This window comes from Sus scrofa, chromosome 2, assembly GCF_054392235.1.
Source record: "Sus scrofa isolate SSC_HxYL_T2T_F1_AM1 chromosome 2, Sscrofa_HxYL_maternal_Yorkshire_Landrace_v2.0, whole genome shotgun sequence".
Lineage (NCBI taxonomy): Eukaryota > Metazoa > Chordata > Mammalia > Artiodactyla > Suidae > Sus > Sus scrofa.
This window is the reverse complement of record NC_139384.1, coordinates 85,666,270-85,683,386: the sequence shown is the minus strand read 5'-3', so window position 1 is coordinate 85,683,386 and position 17,117 is coordinate 85,666,270. Positions and strand designations below refer to the sequence as shown.

The 17,117-nt window shown below is 52.9% G+C and overlaps 1 protein-coding gene and 1 long non-coding RNA gene across 7 annotated transcripts in view; both read left to right on the top strand.

The window, feature by feature from the left end:
* The window catches only part of NFIC (nuclear factor I C), a 69,555-nt gene that overhangs the window by 27,111 nt on the left and 25,327 nt on the right, over positions 1-17,117 (top strand).
* Positions 5,731-8,929, top strand: LOC146405535 (uncharacterized). The gene is made up of 3 exons (XR_014837799.1): positions 5,731-5,833; positions 8,668-8,737; positions 8,832-8,929. It is a non-coding gene; the product is annotated as an uncharacterized LOC146405535 (long non-coding RNA).

Genomic DNA, 17,117 nt, shown 5'->3' with positions numbered 1-17,117 from the left:
GCTCGGATCCCAAGTGGCTGTGGCTGTGGTGGAGGCCAGAGGCTACAGCTCCGATTTGACCCCTGGCCTGGGAACCTCCATGTGCTGCGGGTACAGCCCTAAAAAGCAAAAAAAAAAAAAAAAAAGGCTGTTTATTGGATGTGACGATGTGGAACCTGGATGTTTCCCAGAGGCTGTTGTGGAGACAGGATACTTAGTAGGTCCTTGGTGGAAGGCAGTGGCTTTAGTTGGCAACTGTGACATCTGGCAGGAGGCAGGGGTTGTCTGTGTGTATCTGGGATGTTGGGGTGCACAGATAGGAGAACTGCCGCATGCTCAGGACTTACGACGTTAAATCCCCAGTAAACGTTAGGAATTATTAGCACCATTTCATTTCACCTTAATTCCGCAAAGGTAGGGATTATCACAAACCACATTTAACACATGGACAATTGAGGCCCAGAGAAGTTAAGACACCAGCCTCAGGTCACACAGCTAAAGGGTAGAGTCAGGATTTGAACCTAGGTCTGGCAGATCTGAGGGCCCACAGTGGTCCCCTGGGAAGGGGCTATTGGGGTGTGTCAGGGACCTCCCCAGAATATCCCAGGATCCCGCCTTTGGGCCTGGAGGACTTTGGTGCTAGTGAGTGGGTGCCAGGTTCAGCTGGATCAAGGAGCACTTTTAGAGGCTGCAGCAAGGCTGGGGGCTGGGGGGGGGGGGACCAGGGAAGTGAGAGATGCAGCTAAGGCCACATGTCTCCCTTGCAGTCTCTGTCTCTGATTTTGTCTCTTTGTCTCTCTCTTAGCCCCTGTCTCTAGTCTGCCCAACCCGTCTCTCCCAGTCTTGGCTAGTCTCCTCCCCTCACCACCCGTGGGCTGCCCGGAGGTGGCAACAGCAGCTGAATGGGCCCCTTGTTCCCGACCACACCCGCCCCTTGGGGTTACCCCAGGACAAATCCTGGCAGCCTACTGCCTTAAAGGGCCAGCACCCAGAGAGGGGGGAAAAGGGGGGGCCGCCTTGTTCCTAAGTACCAGCCCTGAGCCTCCCAAGGATGGGGGGAACTGAAGTGCATGCATGAGAGGGGAGCACTGTACCTGGACACCCCAACCCCACGTGGTCAGACGGTGGCCCTAGGGCTGTGTGTACATGGTGGCGCTTGGGTTTGATCTAGGACAAAATCTTTCTCTCAGCCTCCGTTTCCCCATCTGTTATCTGGAGTTCCGTGTGCCCGGCCCACTGGGCAGATGGAATAATGTCTGGACCAAGATTTGATACACAGTCGGCACTTTTCTGTGCCCATGATGCAATTATGTAGCACCCATTGCCTTGGCATCTCTTGAGCCTCGTGGCATTCACCCGCTGTGTGGATTGAGCAGTTAACCTCTTCACCTTCCTCTGTGCCTCCGTTCCTCAAATGTAGAATGAGGCAAGGGTGAAGCCAGTTAATAGAATTAAAAGGGCTTTGGAACAGGGTGTCATTGGGCAGAGTGCTGAGTTTCAGGCTGCACTTACTGAGCGCCAGCTGCACACCAGGCTGCGCTGAGAAAGGTCCAGTTTGCTGAGGCTACAGTAACCCAGATTTCACCCAGCTCTGCCACCTCCACCCTCTGCTTGGGGCCATGAAGCTGCAGGCTCCTCCCTTGCCCTCTCTGGGCCTCAGTTTCCCCTTCATAGCAATGGGGACAGCCCACATCCACTTTCAGACTGGGAGCCTTTCACTTCTCCTGCCTACAGGATGCTGTGGCTGGGTGTCTTGGGCATACCCCGGACAGGAGCCAAGCCAGAGGGCCCCTGATCTGGGCTGTACCCAGTGGCTGCTCTGAGTGGCCTCGGCACTCCTGTGCCCCAGGCTGGCCCCACAGACAGCCTGGGACAGGTTGCTGCCGGATGGACAAGCCTGTTCCCTGCTTCCTTATGTAACCAGGTTATGCAAGGGCAGCTGGCCTGCTTACATAAGGGAAGGCCGGGCCAGCGCCCAGCTGGGGAGGGGGAGGCTCTTAAAGGAGCTGGTGTCCCCCAAGTCTCTCCTCCAAAGCCCTGCACCAACCCATGGAGGGAGAGCCTTATAAATTCTGGCCAATTCTGCAGTCATCAGCGCCATCATTGTCATTATTATTATTACTGTTGTTGATGTTGTTTATCATCACTCTGTTCTTTCCCAAGAGGTACAAAGCCCACTCTGCCTCCAACCCTCGGCCGATCCGTCCCTTCTCTCCCTAAGCCTCAGTTTCCCTGTCTGGGCAAGGGAAGGTGTCAGTGAAGGAAGGCAGGGGGGGCATAATGGGGGAGTTGGTCCACCACCTGCTTACTGTGTGACCTCAGGCAGATGGTGACCCTCTCTGGGCCTCGGTTTCCCCGTGGGTTTTTTTGTCTTTTTGCCTTTTCTGGAGCCGCTCCGGTGGCATATGGGGGTTCCCAGGCTAGAAGTCTAATCGAAGCCGTAGCCACTGGCCTACGCCAGAGCCACAGCAAGGCGGGATCCGAGCCACGTCTGTGACCTACACCACAGCTCACGGCAATGCCGGATCCTTAACCCACTGAGCAAGGCCAGGGATCTAACCCACAACCTCATGGTTCCTAGTCGGATTCGTTAACCACTGTGCCACAACGGGAACTCCCTTGGTTTCCCGTATTAAAACATGCTTGCCACGGGGGAATGAGTTAAGACACATGAAGGGTTAGAACGGCATTGAGGGCACATGCCTTCAAGCACTCAGCTAGTACAACGTACAACTGGTTGGAGGTAAGTCAGTATTTATTAAGCACTTACTGTGTGCCAAGCACTGTTCTAGGTCCTGGGGACACCACAGTGAATAGGACAGACAAAAATCCAGCCCTCAGGGGGTCACAGTCTGATGGGGTGACAGACAAAGAACAAATTTGTAAGAAAGATAAAGGCAAGGAATAGAGAGTGGTGAGGTGTTAGGAGAGGACTCTCTGAGGACGTGACATTTGAGCTGAGACCTGAGGGGTGAAGAGGAACCAGTTGTGTGAAGAACTAGGGGAAGGGCACCCTAGGCAGAGGGCACAGCCAGTGCAAAGGCCCTGGGGCAGAATTGTGTCTGGCTTGTTGGAGGTACAGCAGGGAGGTCCACGTGGCTGAAGCAGAGTGAGTGAGGTGGGAGGGAAGAAGGAGGGAAGGGCAAGAAGGGGACAGGGGCTTTACCTCCTGGGAGGCGGGAACCGCTAGGGCTGTGGGTGGAGGAGGGTGGGGCCTGACTCAGGTGCTCTCCGTCACCCTCTGGCCACAGTGGGGAGAACAGACTGTGGGAGGCAGGGTGGGAATTGAGAGACCTGGGCTGAGGCCACCTCACTGGCCTGGTTCAGAGGGGCAGCAGTGGGGACCAGCCAGGCAGAGGCAGATTCCAGGCTGATTCCAGAATTGTGAGGATTTAGTGGAGGTTTTCAGCCTGGGACAAGCGAGACACCGCACATTGGTCATGTGGGTCATATGGCCCTTCAGAGGCTGGAGCCAGCCCTACTGCCCTTGCCCCCTGCCTGGACCTACACAGGGAAAGGAGGGGGGGCAGGGAACAGGCCCCCCCAGACATGCCCAGAACCTCTCCTGGAGTCAGGACGTTGTTTATGGGCAAGCTGGGGTAGGGCTCTGGTGCCCAGGCAGCCCACGGGGCTCAAGGCCAGCTGGGTGAGCAACTGCCAGGTTCCCAGCCCCAAGCTGGGCGTTACACCCACATAGCTGCATTGTTCCATTTTTAGTCCAGATCTCACTGGTTAAGTTTGAGCCAGCACCTGTCCCGCCCTGTGCCTCAGTTTCCTCCCCTGTAAAATGGGAGCAAGTGAGCATCTGTAACTGCTTGGCAGGTTCCACAAGCACCAGCATACAGTAGGTGCCAATTCAGTGATTAGCAGCAATAATGCAGGAGGCTTGGGAGGGAGGGAACCCCCTCCATGGGAAGCAGGCATGTGGAAACCCACAATGCTCACTGAGATGGGCCACTAGGCAACTAACTGAGTCCCCTGTCTGAGCCCCTGTTTTGTCCCTGTAAAATGAGACCAAAGCCACAGAACCCCTGTGCAGCCTGGCCAGATGTCAGCACAGAAAGTTGTCTAGGCTGTTATTACCCTGTCTCAGCCCCACCTGGGGAAACTGAGACCCAGAGAGAATCCGGGGTTCAGCCGGGAGTCACTTGGCCAATCAGGCAAAGAGATGCCCCTGGAACAGATGGCCTGGCTCCAAGTTGGATCGGTCTGGCCCACCCCAGACCTTTGCTGTATACCAACTGGGCACCTGCCCAGCCTCTGCCAGACTCACACACATTCACTAAGGTGTCAGGTGGTGTGACCAAGTGTTTTTTTTTTTTTCCTTTTTTTTTTATTACTCAAATGAATTTATCACATCTGTAGTTGTATAATGATCATAACAATCTAATTTGACAGGATTTCCATCCCACAGCCCAAGACCAAGTCTTTCTGCCTGGGTTCATGTCCTAGCTGCATGTACTCAGCCCAACTGCCCAACTTCCCTGAGGCCTCCTCTGCCCCTCTATAAATCTTTATGTAGCTCCTGGCATATATGCACTCAGTAAATGGAAGTTGTGATGATGATGATTATTTTCATACACTATTCTCTCTTCCCACAAGCCCTTTCTGCGCCTGACAAACTCTTACTCAGACATCAAGGTCCCAGCTCCAATGTCCCCTCCTCCAGGAAGCCCTCCTAGGTCAGGTTTTTGTTACTTTCTTGAGCTCCTCCTGCCCAGAGGTCCTTCCCTCTGATATCTAGGACCTGGAGCAGTTGGGTGGGCTTCTCAAAAGAGGATTTCCACTGATCCTCAAAGGACCAAGGGGGATGAGATGGGCAGTGCTTGGGTGATATCCCTGCCTGGGCCCATTGTAGAAATAAATCCCATGTATCACCACTGGTTGGAGTCTACACCCCTAAACCTAGTCTTTCCTTCTGAATATCCCCCAGTTTTCCCAGCATTCCTCACAGTCTTTTGCCTGACAAGCATTTATGTTGCACCTTTTGTATGCCAGGCCCCATGAGGATTATCTCAATCATTCATGTGGCAGGCATGTATTGGGTGCCTACTGTACATCAGGCTCTGCTAGAATAATTGCACTCACTTGTCTGCAAGCATCTATTGACTGCCAGCTCTGTATAAGCATTTACTGAGCCCCGACTGCATGCCATGCTCTGGGAAGAGAGACCATAGGAAGGGCAGGGGAGGAGAAAAGTCTCCCACTAGCCTTCCCTCCAGGCTTGGGCATTCCGGTTTCCAACCTCCTCCCAGGCAGCAGGTCAAAAATTGCAGGCGCTGGAACCAGAGTAACTGAGTTCCAATCCACTTGTCCACCTACTGGCTTAAGACCTGGGGCAAGCCCCTTCCGGTTTCTGACCCCCTCTGTTAACATGGAGGCCCAGCACTCTGAAGTGTTTGCAATTCAAAATCTTTCTGCAGAGAAGGAAACAGGTACTAAGCAGGCTCCAATGTTCTGTGCCGCTCTCCTGTCCCCCCCCCTCCGCCCCCGCGCGCGGAAAGACTAGGAGAGGACCCCTGGCATAGCCCAGAGAGGGGCAAGGCTGGTCTATGGCCACACAGCTGGGGGCAGGACCCTGCCCTGCTCCGGAGCCCTTCTCTTGGTGCCCGCCTCCCTGGCCAGGCTGCCAGCTTCTGGCCTCCCCCCTCCACTTCCCCCGGGGCTGCCGAGTTGGTGACGCAGCCCCAGAAACATCAGAAGGAAGGGAAACTGGGAGGGGCCGGGCACCCCCGCCCCATCCTTGGTCCTCGGCAGGGGTGATGCTCCTGCAGCGGACTTCCGCTGCCTCCATCCGCCGCCTCCATCCACCGTGTGGCCGCAGACGGCTTCCCGGACTGCGTCTTCTCCTGAGGTCACACGTGCATGTTCAGCCCATGGGCACATGTGGCTCCCCCGCTCCCCCCTCACCCCCGCCTCCACCCCCCGGGCAGGGCTGCCAGGGAGGCAGGCCGAGGCCTTGGCTTGGCTGCTGGCGAAGCCAAGAATTTGCTCCAAATGTAAACAGCGAGTTATTTTAGGTCTGCCCCCCTCCCCGGGTGGCGCTGACACATTTGACATTGGAGGGGACTGGGGAGGGGAGGGGGGACGAGGTTGCGCGTGTGGGTATTTTTAACCTTGTTTTTCACATCCTTGGTGCCACCCGGAGTCTGGTTTGTGCCAAGTGACGGTGGCGGGGGGCGCAGGGGGCCGGGGTGGCATCGGGCACGCGCCTCCCCCAGCCTGGTACGGCCGCCACCCTCCTGACACAAATGTCTTTAACCCCGCAGAGGCCGCTCAGGCCCCCGCTACAGCTTCCTCCCCTGGGAGGGGAGCCCGTGCTCCAGGCCCCGTCAGCCCGCTCCTCCCGCGCCTACAAAATGGCCGCCAAGGCCAGAGAAGCATCTGGAAGCCCGGGAGGGAGCGTTGAGAAAATGGCCGCCTGAGCGCTGATGTCATAGGTGGCGTGGCCGCCAAGAGCGGCTGGGGTGGGACGAGTCCCTGCCTGTAGGCCTCGCAGTGGGCCCCGCGTCCCACAGGGGCCTCCCCGCCGGCTAATCGGGCCAGACGCCCCCAAACCACCTGTGCCAGAGCCCCCCCGGGCCCGCCGGACGCCCCAAGTTCAGCCTCAGGCCGCGCTTTGGCACAGCCCGGACCAGGCGCTGGGGCGGACGGGCGGGGGGCGCTGGACGGCCGCTGCCCTGACCCGTCGGCCTGAGGTGTTTCACGAGTGCCCGGCGGGGCCCGCAGCCAGGCCGGGGAGCAGGCGGAGGCGAGAGCCGGGCCGGGTGGGAAGAAAAAAGAAACTTTTCTTTGAAAGTGATTCCGAAGCAGGTTGGCTGGGGCCCAGGCGGCCGGCGGCAGGGCAGAGGGAGATGGAAAGTGTGGTCCAGACTCGAGGAACGCGGCGGGTCAGGAAGGACAAGGCGGGGGAGGCCCGGGCGGGTGAGAGCCGGCGTCCAGGAGGTCACCCCAGCCATGGCCTTCTGCCTCTCGGCCCCGACGCCTTATCCAGATTTCCCCCAGGGGCCCATGAGGGCAGAGAACATCCAGCTAGCCTCTTGCTTTTTTCCTTTGGATTTGTCCAAACAGCCTCTGGAGGAGTGAAGCCCCCGGGGGTGTTAGGTCCTCCATGCTAGGAAGTGAGGCTCAGAGAGGGAAAGTACTTTTGCTGGGGTCACACAGCATTGGTGAGAGGGACATCCAGTTCTTGTGATTATTGGCCTTGGGGGCCAGGGTCTTGAGCCTGCAGGTGAGGAGCAGGAGGGAGTGTCTCCAGGGAGAGTCAGGGTTTGTACTGGAACTCCTCGAAGCTGGGGGCAATTTTGGTTCTGGTCTTCCTACCACATTTAACCCCGCAGAGGCCGGGGAAGTCCGAGTTCAGTCTAGCCTGAAGCCTTTGTGCAGTGGCTCAACCCCTGGCCCTCCTATGGTTGGCTGGGAGGAAACCTTGACCATGAACCTCTTGGGGCAGAACTTTGTGTCTCTTTGGTTCATTGCTGTGTCCCCAAAGCCTAGGAGAGGGCCTGATATGCAGTAGGTGCTCAGTATGTGTTGAGTGAAAGAATCACCATTTCTTTCCCCTTAGGCTTGGGTTTGCAAGATTCTTGTATAGGGTGGGGGTGGAGGCTTCGGGACACAAAAGTTGTAACATAACTGGACATACATGGGAAAGTTTTGTCACTCTTCTTAGAAGGAGAGGAGGACGTGAATCCCCAGACTTACTGAGCATTAAGTGCAGACCCTGTGGACACATAAACCCCACTTGTGCAGAGACCTGAATAAAGCAAGAGAGGGAGCCAGGCAGTCATTTGCAGGAAAGGCAGGGAATAGCATGTGCAAAGGTCCTGGGGCAGGCACTGGTGTGTTGGAGGAACAGTAAGGAGGCCTGTGTGGCTGGAGCAGAGTGAGGGAGGGGGAGAGAGGAAGGAGGGGAGGGCATGGAGGAGATGGGGCAGGTTGTGCAAGGCCGTATGGGCCCTGGGGAAGACGGGACTTTCGTACATTTGAAGACCCAGACTCAGTCCAGTGTGGTGGGAACTAAGATAAAGCTTGGACAAGGTGCCAAGGGAAGGAGTTCCAGTGAAGGAGAGGTTAGAACTGGGCTTGGAGAGATGATTGGAGTTTGCCTGGGAGTGAGGGGGCAGGGAAGGTTCATGGCAAGATCGAGGAGGACGAAGGCCAGGGTCATGTGTAATGGGGTGGCCTTCCAGGACAAAGAAAGTTGAACCTCGGCTGGGTGATGTTTAAAAATGGCTGGTGACACTCAGGAGCTAGGAATTCCAGGGCCTGGCTTTGGTTCTCTCTCTAGCTGGCTGATGTGGGGAGGTGGACGTGGCAGCCGGCAGAGCCAGCTACATTTGGAAGCCCGCTAAGCTTGGAAGCGAAATCCTGCCGGCGAGGTCACCATGGCTGCTGATGCTGGTCCAGCGGATGCACCACTGGGCCCCAGTGGGAACCCTAACCTCTTCCATGTCCTGCCAGGTTTAAATAAGTGTAATTATGATTTCAGCAAGACCTGTCCTTTCTACATCCCAAAGATCAATTAAATATAACCCCTTTTCACCCCCAGGCTATCACCCCAGGCCAGGCTATTATTATGCCCGAGCAGGATGCTTTTCCACCTCTCCTCCTGGACTTCCCTTCTCTTCCCTCAGTAGCTAGACTTTTTATAATTTACTTTATTTATTTATTTATTTATTGTCACAGCTGAAGTGGACCCTTGGGGTGTTCTCCTTTGGCTGCTCTGAATCCCGCTGCTGTGAACATGGGTGGGCAGGTATCTCCTTGAGCCTTGTTCTCAGTTCTTTGGGGTGTGTACATAGGCGTGGCATTGCTGGGTCAGATGGTGATTCTATGTTTAACTTTTGAAGGGACCACCAAGCTGCATAGCCTTGCATGAGCCATCAGCCCTGCATGAGGTTTCCAATTTCTTCAACTCCTTAGAGCCAAAGACGTTTTAAAATGTAAGGTAAATCAAGCTTCCGACACAGCCCATGGGGCCCTGAGGGGTCTGACGTCTCCCCAGTTTGGGTACCGTGTTTGGGCCATGGTGCCGTCTGTTCCTCCCACATCCTGTGTTTGCTGCTGCCCCAGGGCCTTTGCACTTGCTGTGCCATCTGCCCTCAGCTCTCCCCCTGGCTGGCTCCTTCCCAGCCCTAGGTCCTCAGAGAGGTCTCCCCTGACTTTTCTGTCAAAAGTTACCCCCCCATACCCCCCACCCCCCAGCCACTCTGTCCTCACCCAGTTTTATTGCCTGGAACTTAGAACCATCGAAATTATCTGGGGCTCCTTCTGTTGGCTTGTTTCCTGTCTGTAGCCCCTCCCTTGGCCCCCTGCCATCCCCCCAGTGCCTGGCAAGTAGTAGGTGGTCGATAAACATCTGGGAGATGAATGCCAGGGCGGTGTCTTGATCTCCCAGTTAGGAACTGGGGGTGTCTCAGCCACCAGGATGGAGGGAGTTGTCCGGTGCAAAGTGGGTAGGTGCTCCAGGGCAGGAAGGGCTGGTCCGGAGGCCACAGCGGCGCCTTTGTCATGGGTTGGGACAGACCAAATTTGGGCTCCTGGCCACGACAGGAAAGAACAGTTTGTACACTCTGTCAATGGGATCCAGTTTACATTTCTATTGTTGCTGTGATCATGTGTTTGAGCAAAAGGCCACAGGGGATGGTGACATTCCGGCTGTCCATGAACATCCCACGGATCTGGGAAGTTGAGAGAACTGGTCCCAGGCCAAATCAGGGTGTCACTTGAAACACAGCTGCTGTCCAGGGCCGTCACTTCTACTAGCGTGAGTGTGGTTACCTCCACTTCATGCATGGTGCTGAAGAATCCTGTGTGTCTCTCCGAGAAGGAGATCTTTCAGGAAGGCCCCAGAGTGAGGGGAGATACGAGTCATGTAGATATGGAGGGAATGGTTTTCTAGGCAGAGGGAACAGCCAGTGCTAAGGACAGTGCATGGTGTGTTGGAGGAACAGCAAGGAGGCCTGTGTGGCTGGGGCATAGTGAGCGAAGGGGAGAGAGGGAGGAAGGGAGGGCAGGGAGGGGACAGGGCGGGTCATGCAGGGCTTTGTGGGTCATGGGGAGGACTCAGGCTTTCACTCCAAGGGAGGTAGGAGTTCCGGAGGGCTGTGGGCAGAGGAGGGACAAAGTTCATTTAGCTTCTGACTTTGAAAAAAATGCTGTCACCCGAACAGTATTTATCCACTCCCAGGACTTTCAGCCTCACGTCTGTATAAAGTAAGACAACAACAGGGAAAGCCCACTTTACAGATGGGGAAAACCGAGGCTCAAAGAGGAGAGATGCCTGATTGGTCCCAGGTCACACACCAGGTTGTGCCAGGGTTGGGGCTCAAACCCAAGTTTCAGGGTGTAACTCTAGCTTCTAGTTCCCTGGTGGCTCAGCAGGTTAAGGATCCAGTGTTGTCACTGCTGTGGCTCTGGTTACTGCTGTGGCACCGGTCTAGTCCCTGGCCTGGGAACTTGGCATGCCATGGGCTTTGCCAACAAAAGTTAAAAAAAAAAAAAAAAAAAAAAAGATAACCCAGTATCAGGTGTTTGGGACCCGTGGCCTCTTCTTCACAACACTCGTGCATTTTAAAGACTCTGAAAAGTCCCCCTGCTGCCCTCTGGAATCAGTGGCAATGCTCACACTGTTTGACCACAAACCCCACACTCAAGTGGAGTCTGTGAACACCCCTAGGCACATCTATGGGAAACCCCCAAGTCTCCATCTTTACGGCTGAGAGCATGCATCTTGGTTCCACAGTCCTGCTCTGAGTGGTCTTGTTTTTCTCGTGGGGTTGGGGGTGCCTTTTGAGCCATACCAAGTGTGAAATCGAACGCCTGATCTGAGTGGGGCCACAGAAAACTCATATTCAGGGGTAGGCAATCGGGGGAAGGTGACTAAGTCAGGAGAAAACTCATAAACAGGCAGCCACGGTGGGGTTGTTTTTTTTTTTTTTTTTTTGGTTTTTGTCTTTTTAGGGCCACATCTGCAGCATATGGAGGACCCCAGGCTAGGGGTCAAAATGGAGCCGTAGCTGCCGGCCTACACCACAGCCACGGCAATGCTGGATCCCAGCCGCATCTGCAGCCTACACCACAGCTCACAGCAACACCGGATCCTTAACCCACTGAGCAAGGCCAAGGATGGAACCTGCATCCTCATGGATACTGGACAGGTTCGTTAACAGCCATGATGGGAACTCCAGGTAGCCAGGTTTTCAAAGCCGGCAATCAACATGATATAAAACTCAACAAGATGTTCATGTATTTATATCTATATATACATTTTGTTTCGGGTACCCTGCGGGATATGGAGTTTCCAGGCCAGGGATCAGATCTGAGCCGCAGTTGTGACCTGCAGAACGCCAGATCCTTTAACCCACTGTGACAGGCAGGGGTCCAACCTGCATCCGTCCAGCTGCTACAGAGATGCTTCCAATCCTGTTGTACCACCGCAGGAACTCCTCATGTATATGTTTTTAGGAGAGGAACAGATAAAACCAGGTCGGCCCATCAGCTTTCCTTGCTGTGTGGCCCTGGGTAACTTAATTACCTTCTCTGGGTAACCTATGGTTGTCAGCCTCGGTTAAGGAGTGCTGGAGGGTGTTTGACAAGACTGTTAAATGCATAGCGTGACATCTGACATTAGGTAAGCTGTGCTCAGCAGTTACCATTGTTACTGTTATTAGCCTGTATCTTCTCACTCCACACCTCAGCTCCCATCTCAGTGAAGTGGGGGTGCTCTGAAATTTCCCTGGCCTGTGCAGCAGGGTCTCGGGGCTCTGCTCTCATGGGGTGTTTTTGGCATACGTGGAACAGGAATGTGCAAACAATTTTTCTGCCCCCCAGCACCGCAATTAGTGCCAGAAGGGATCTTTGGCAGAAACAGAGTAGTGGGGAGACCCACCTGGGGGCTTTAGCTGACGGTCAGACAACAGGGTCCAAACACCGGTGATCAATCCAAACCTTTCACAAGAAAGGGATCCTGGAGTTGGAGGGGAACTGAGCCCCCTCCTCCAAGGACCCACCAGACCCCTCCTAGTCAAAAGCACAAGACCCAAAAGTGAGGCCTCAGGCTGTCTGTGTATTGATCCCAGGCTCATCGCTACCACCTGGTGCTGTGTGAGTTTGAATATGTCGTCCCCTCTCTTCGTACCTCAGTTTCCCCATCTTAAAAATGGGGGTGATGATCACATGTCCCTTTTGGAGAAGTTTCAAAGATTAAATGAGTCATTGGAGGTGTAACTTGCAGCCTACCATAGTCAAAGGAATGACTAAGTATTAACTGTTGAAAGGTATACCATTTCATATGGCACGGGCTTGTCAACCCTCCTAGGTGCTCATCGCAGCCCCTCATCCCGCAGGGGCTGCCATTCACATATCTGGGTTGTATGGCCTCCCTTGCACCTGACACAGCCTGAAATTATAGCCCTGGTTTGTTTGCTTATTGTTCATTACCTGACGCTCCCCCATTAGGAGGTCAGTGCCGTGAGGGCAGGGAATTTTGTCCTCGTGGTTGCTGCCTTGTTCCCCGAGGCATGTGGCACCCACAAAGTGCTCAGTCATCAATTTGCCGAGTGATCAAAGGAGAGAAGTAAACGGTGGTGCAGTTCGGCTCCAGTATATGGATGAGAAAAATAGAGGCTCAGAGATGTCAAATGACTTGCATGAGGACACATAGCCAGAGTCAGCAGACTTCCCATAATGTAAAATATGTTAGACCTGTCGGGTCACCTGTGGTTTCTATTGCATAGTCTTCTTTCTCTTTTGACAACCCTTTAAAATTGTACAAGAACCTTTTTCTTCATTATTGCCTCCTCTAAAGAGCTGTTTTAGACAGTTTTCTCCCTAATCACTCACCCCATGGAGTTTTAATAGCACAGCTATAGTATATATCTATTTATATACTGTATCTATATGTGTATATACATAAAAAGAACAAAAATTTTTAGCCCCCTTCATCCCCCCCACCAAAAACCAATTTTTGCCCCCACTGAGAATGGATGGATCTAGAACAGGGTTTCTCCCCCTCTGCTGACATGGGATGGGGTCATTCTCTGTGGGGCTGTTCTGGGTTCTGTGGGGCATGAAGCAGCCTCCCTGCCCCCACCCCCTCGATGCCAGGAGCCCCCCAGTGGTGACAAATACAGGTGTCCCCAAACATCATCTTAGGAGGCAGGATCACCCCAGTTAAGAATCTCTGTCCTAGGCAGACAATTTCTTTAAATGGACATCAGTGAGTTCCCGTTGTGGCGCAGTGGAAATGAATGCGCCTAGTATCCATGAGGACGTGGGTTCGATCCCTGGCCTCGATCAGTGGGTTGATCGCAGATGCAGCTTGGATCCCGCATTGCTGTGGCTGTGGTGTAGGCCAGTGGATGTAGCTCTGATTCAACCCCTAGCCTGGGAACTTCCCCATGCTGTGGGTGCAGCCCTAAAAAGCATAGTAAATAAATAAATTAAATAGACATCAGCTTTGGGATGTAGACTCTCCGAGCTGGGCCCCAGTTTACTAACCTCAACAATCAGTTGATTTCATCTATGGTGTCACGAAGCTCTTAACACAGTAAAAATTCAGCAGATGAAAGCTGCCTGCCTGGGGGCTGGGGCATCTTGGGACTCTGGACATGAGCCAGCCTTTAGGCGTTATCCATTCAGGGTACATCTGGGTCCATTTTAGGGCTGGATCTCTAAGTAGATAGGAGGAGGAAGAATTATCTGTGCCCTGTTTTTTGTGTTGTGGGTTGTTTTTTTTTTTTTTTTTTTTTTTTTTTTTTTTCCCTGATTTTTCATGGAAACATCCAGGGCAGCTCAACCTGATAGAACTTTCTGTAATGACAGCATATGTGGCGCCATCCAGTTCAGTCGCCACCAACCACATGTGCCTGTTGAGTATTGAGAGAGGTGTGGCTGAAGTCCTGAAAATTGAACTTAATTTCAGTTTAGCCAATTTAAATTTCAAATCACACATGGTGAGGGGCTCCATAGTGGACAACTCTGGAAGACAGGGAGTTGCCAGGAGCCAAATGACAGGAAAGTTGTCAACAGGTGGGTGAGAAATAGTTTGAGGTTTTAGAGATGACTAAAAATAAGACGGCATAATAAAAAAGGAAGGAGATTCTGACACCTGCTACAACGTGGATCAACCTTGAGGACGTGATGCTCAGTGAGAGAAGCCAGGCAGAGAAGGACAAAGACTGTCTGATTCCACTCCCAGGAGGTCCCTAGAGGAGTCAGATCCACAGAGACAGGAAGGAGATGGTGGGGCGGGGTCTGCCGGAGGGGAGGGAGAGTCAGTATTTCATGTGGACAGAGTTTCAGTTTGGGAAGATAGAGAAAGTCCTGGAGATGGATGGTGGGGATGGTTGCACAACAATGTGAATATGATTAATATAACTGTGCATTTATAAATAGTTAAATGTTAAATTTTATGTGAGTATATTTGAACCGTATCTAAAAATGAATTTGAAAAGTTTTAATGAGATGGCATATAATTACAGCATCATATTATTTAGAAGCTGCACTTATTTAAATTAAAAAAAAAAAAAACCTCCCAGGACTATAGCAAAAAAGAGCGTCTTCAGCCCAATAAAGGGATCTGCAGAAACCCATAGCTAATATCATTCTTAGTGGTGAGAGACTGAATGGGTTACCCTAACATCAGAAACTGGGACATCTGCTCTCATCATGTCTAGTCAACATGGTTCTAGAAGTCTAGCCAGTACAGTAAAGCAAGAAAAAGAAATCAGAGGCATACAGATTAGGAAGGAAGAAATAAAATTAGCTCTATTTGCAACTGTCATGATGGTCTACATAGAAGATCCCAAGGAATCTACCTAAAAAAAAAAAAAAATTTGCTCTTAGAACTAGTATGTGTTTTCAATAAGGTTGCAGAATACAAGATTAACACCCCCAAACCAATGGCATTTCTAAATGCTAGCAATGAACAATTAGATACCTAAATTTTAAAAACAGTCATTTAGGAGTTCCCATTGTGGTTCAGCAAGTTAAGATTCTGACTAGTATCCATAAGGATTCAGGTCCGGTCCCTGGCCTTGCTCAGTGGGTTAAGGACCTGGCATTGCCACAAGCTTCAAGTGGGTCGTAGATGTGGCTCGGATTCAACCCCTATCCTGGGAACTTTCATATGCCGCACGTGTGGCTGTAAAAACAAACAAAAAACCCCAAAAACTCTTATTTATAATTGCTCCCCAAACCCACCATATACTGTCAATTTGGTGCCAACTCTTTTTTTTTTTTTTTTTTTTTGGTCTTTTTGTCTTTTGAGGGCCACACCCTCGGCATATGGAGGTTCCCAGGCTAGGGGTCTAATCGGAGCTGTTGCTGCGAGCCTACACCACAGCCACAGCAACGCAGGATCCTTAACCCACTGAGCAAGGCCAGGGATTGAACTCACAACCTCATGGTTCCTAGTCCAATTTGTTAACGCTGAACCACAACGGGAACTCCAAGTGCCAACTCTTTTATACTCGTTATTAGCTGACTTGGAGACCTGGGAGGTGGGTTTTATTATATTCCCATTTTACCGATGAGAAAACTCAGGCTCAGACAGGTGGTATGGCCTGAGGTCACAGATTAATGGATAAGGGCTCCAAACTAGAGCCAGCCATAGAGTGGCTGTGATTTTCAATCCATAGGAAGTAACAGCACCCAAGGCAGAAACAGCAAGGAGATAGTAATAATAGTAATGAACCCCTCCCTCCAGGGAGTGAAGTGCTTGCTACATACCAGCCACTTGTTTGGGTTACTTGATTGCATTCATTGTTACCTTTCCCCTCTTGAACAGCCTCTGAGAGAGATGCTGTAATTGTGCCCATTTCACAGATGGAGGAAGTAAGGCACAGAGAGCAATGAGGGGACTCGACTGGGGCCCACAGCCCTGGCTGCCAGGTTCCAAAACTCAAGCACATAATCTGAGCTCAGGACACATCCCCCTTCTTGAATAAGCGCCTGAGTGCCAGCCGGGCACTGCTGCCCGCTGAGGCCCTGTGGACGCTGATTCCGGAAGAGGGTCTGTGCCCGAGGCCTGGAGCCCGACGGCTGGCTGCCCAGGCTGGGCCCTTCCCAACGGAGTGGCCACCCGTGCCCAGCCGTGTGGCCATCCAAGCAGGACAGGCCGGCTCCAAGGGGCTGCTGGCTGCCCAGCAAGCCCAGGAGTGGCCACAGGGCGTGGGGCCGAGCCGGGCACAGTCCCCTCACCGCTGCCCAGCCCAGTTGACTACACAGGGGCTACTCAGCCAAGCCAAGGAGGGCTGTGCATCTGCTCCTGTCGCGGATGGGGAAACTGAGGCAGGGTGGGACTGCTCCCATCCTGTTTACAGCATCCCCGCTCTTGGCTGCCAGTAGGTGCTCAGCATACAGCGTGTGCAAAGCCACTAGTGCGATGCCAGGCAAACAGCAAGTGCACGGTGACTGTTGTAGGAAACGTCATCATTATCCCCACAGCAACCCTGCATAAACTTAGGCCCCAGGAGGGGAAGTGATCTCCCCAGGACCAGGCGACCTCCTAGACTCCTAGAGCCGGGTTGCGAACTTGCTCCATGCGAACGTGCGCCCGCTGATCGATGAAGCTTGGAGACTCATGCTGGCATCAGCAGCCGGCAGCCGGCTAGATGTCTAGATGCATGAGCAAACCAGCAATTACAATACGGGGTGTGGGGCCAGCAGTTTTCCTTCCTTCTTACCCTCGGTTTTCCATGTCTACACAATGGGTACAATCCCAGTACCAGATTTGTGGCTCTCTTAAGGACCTAAGGGAACATATGAAATGGGAACAGCAAAGCTCCACATCTGCAGTCATCAGAGGGGATTTAAAAATAACAGTAACAGGAGTTCCCATTGTGGCTCAGCTTTAAGGAAACCGACTAGTATTCATGAGGACGCGGGTTCCATCCCTGGCCCTGTTCAGTGGGTTATGGCTTCTGCGTTGCCGTGAGGTCACAGATGCAGCTCGGATCCCCTGTTGCTGCGGCTGTGGTGTAGGCTGGCAGCTGCAACTCTGATTCAACTCCTAGCTGGGGCACTTCCATGTGCTGTGGGTGTGGTCCTAAAAAGAAAAACAATCAATAACAGTAATAATCATGGGATGGATGTTACCATATATCTGGAGCTCAGTATGCCCTAAGCGCCTC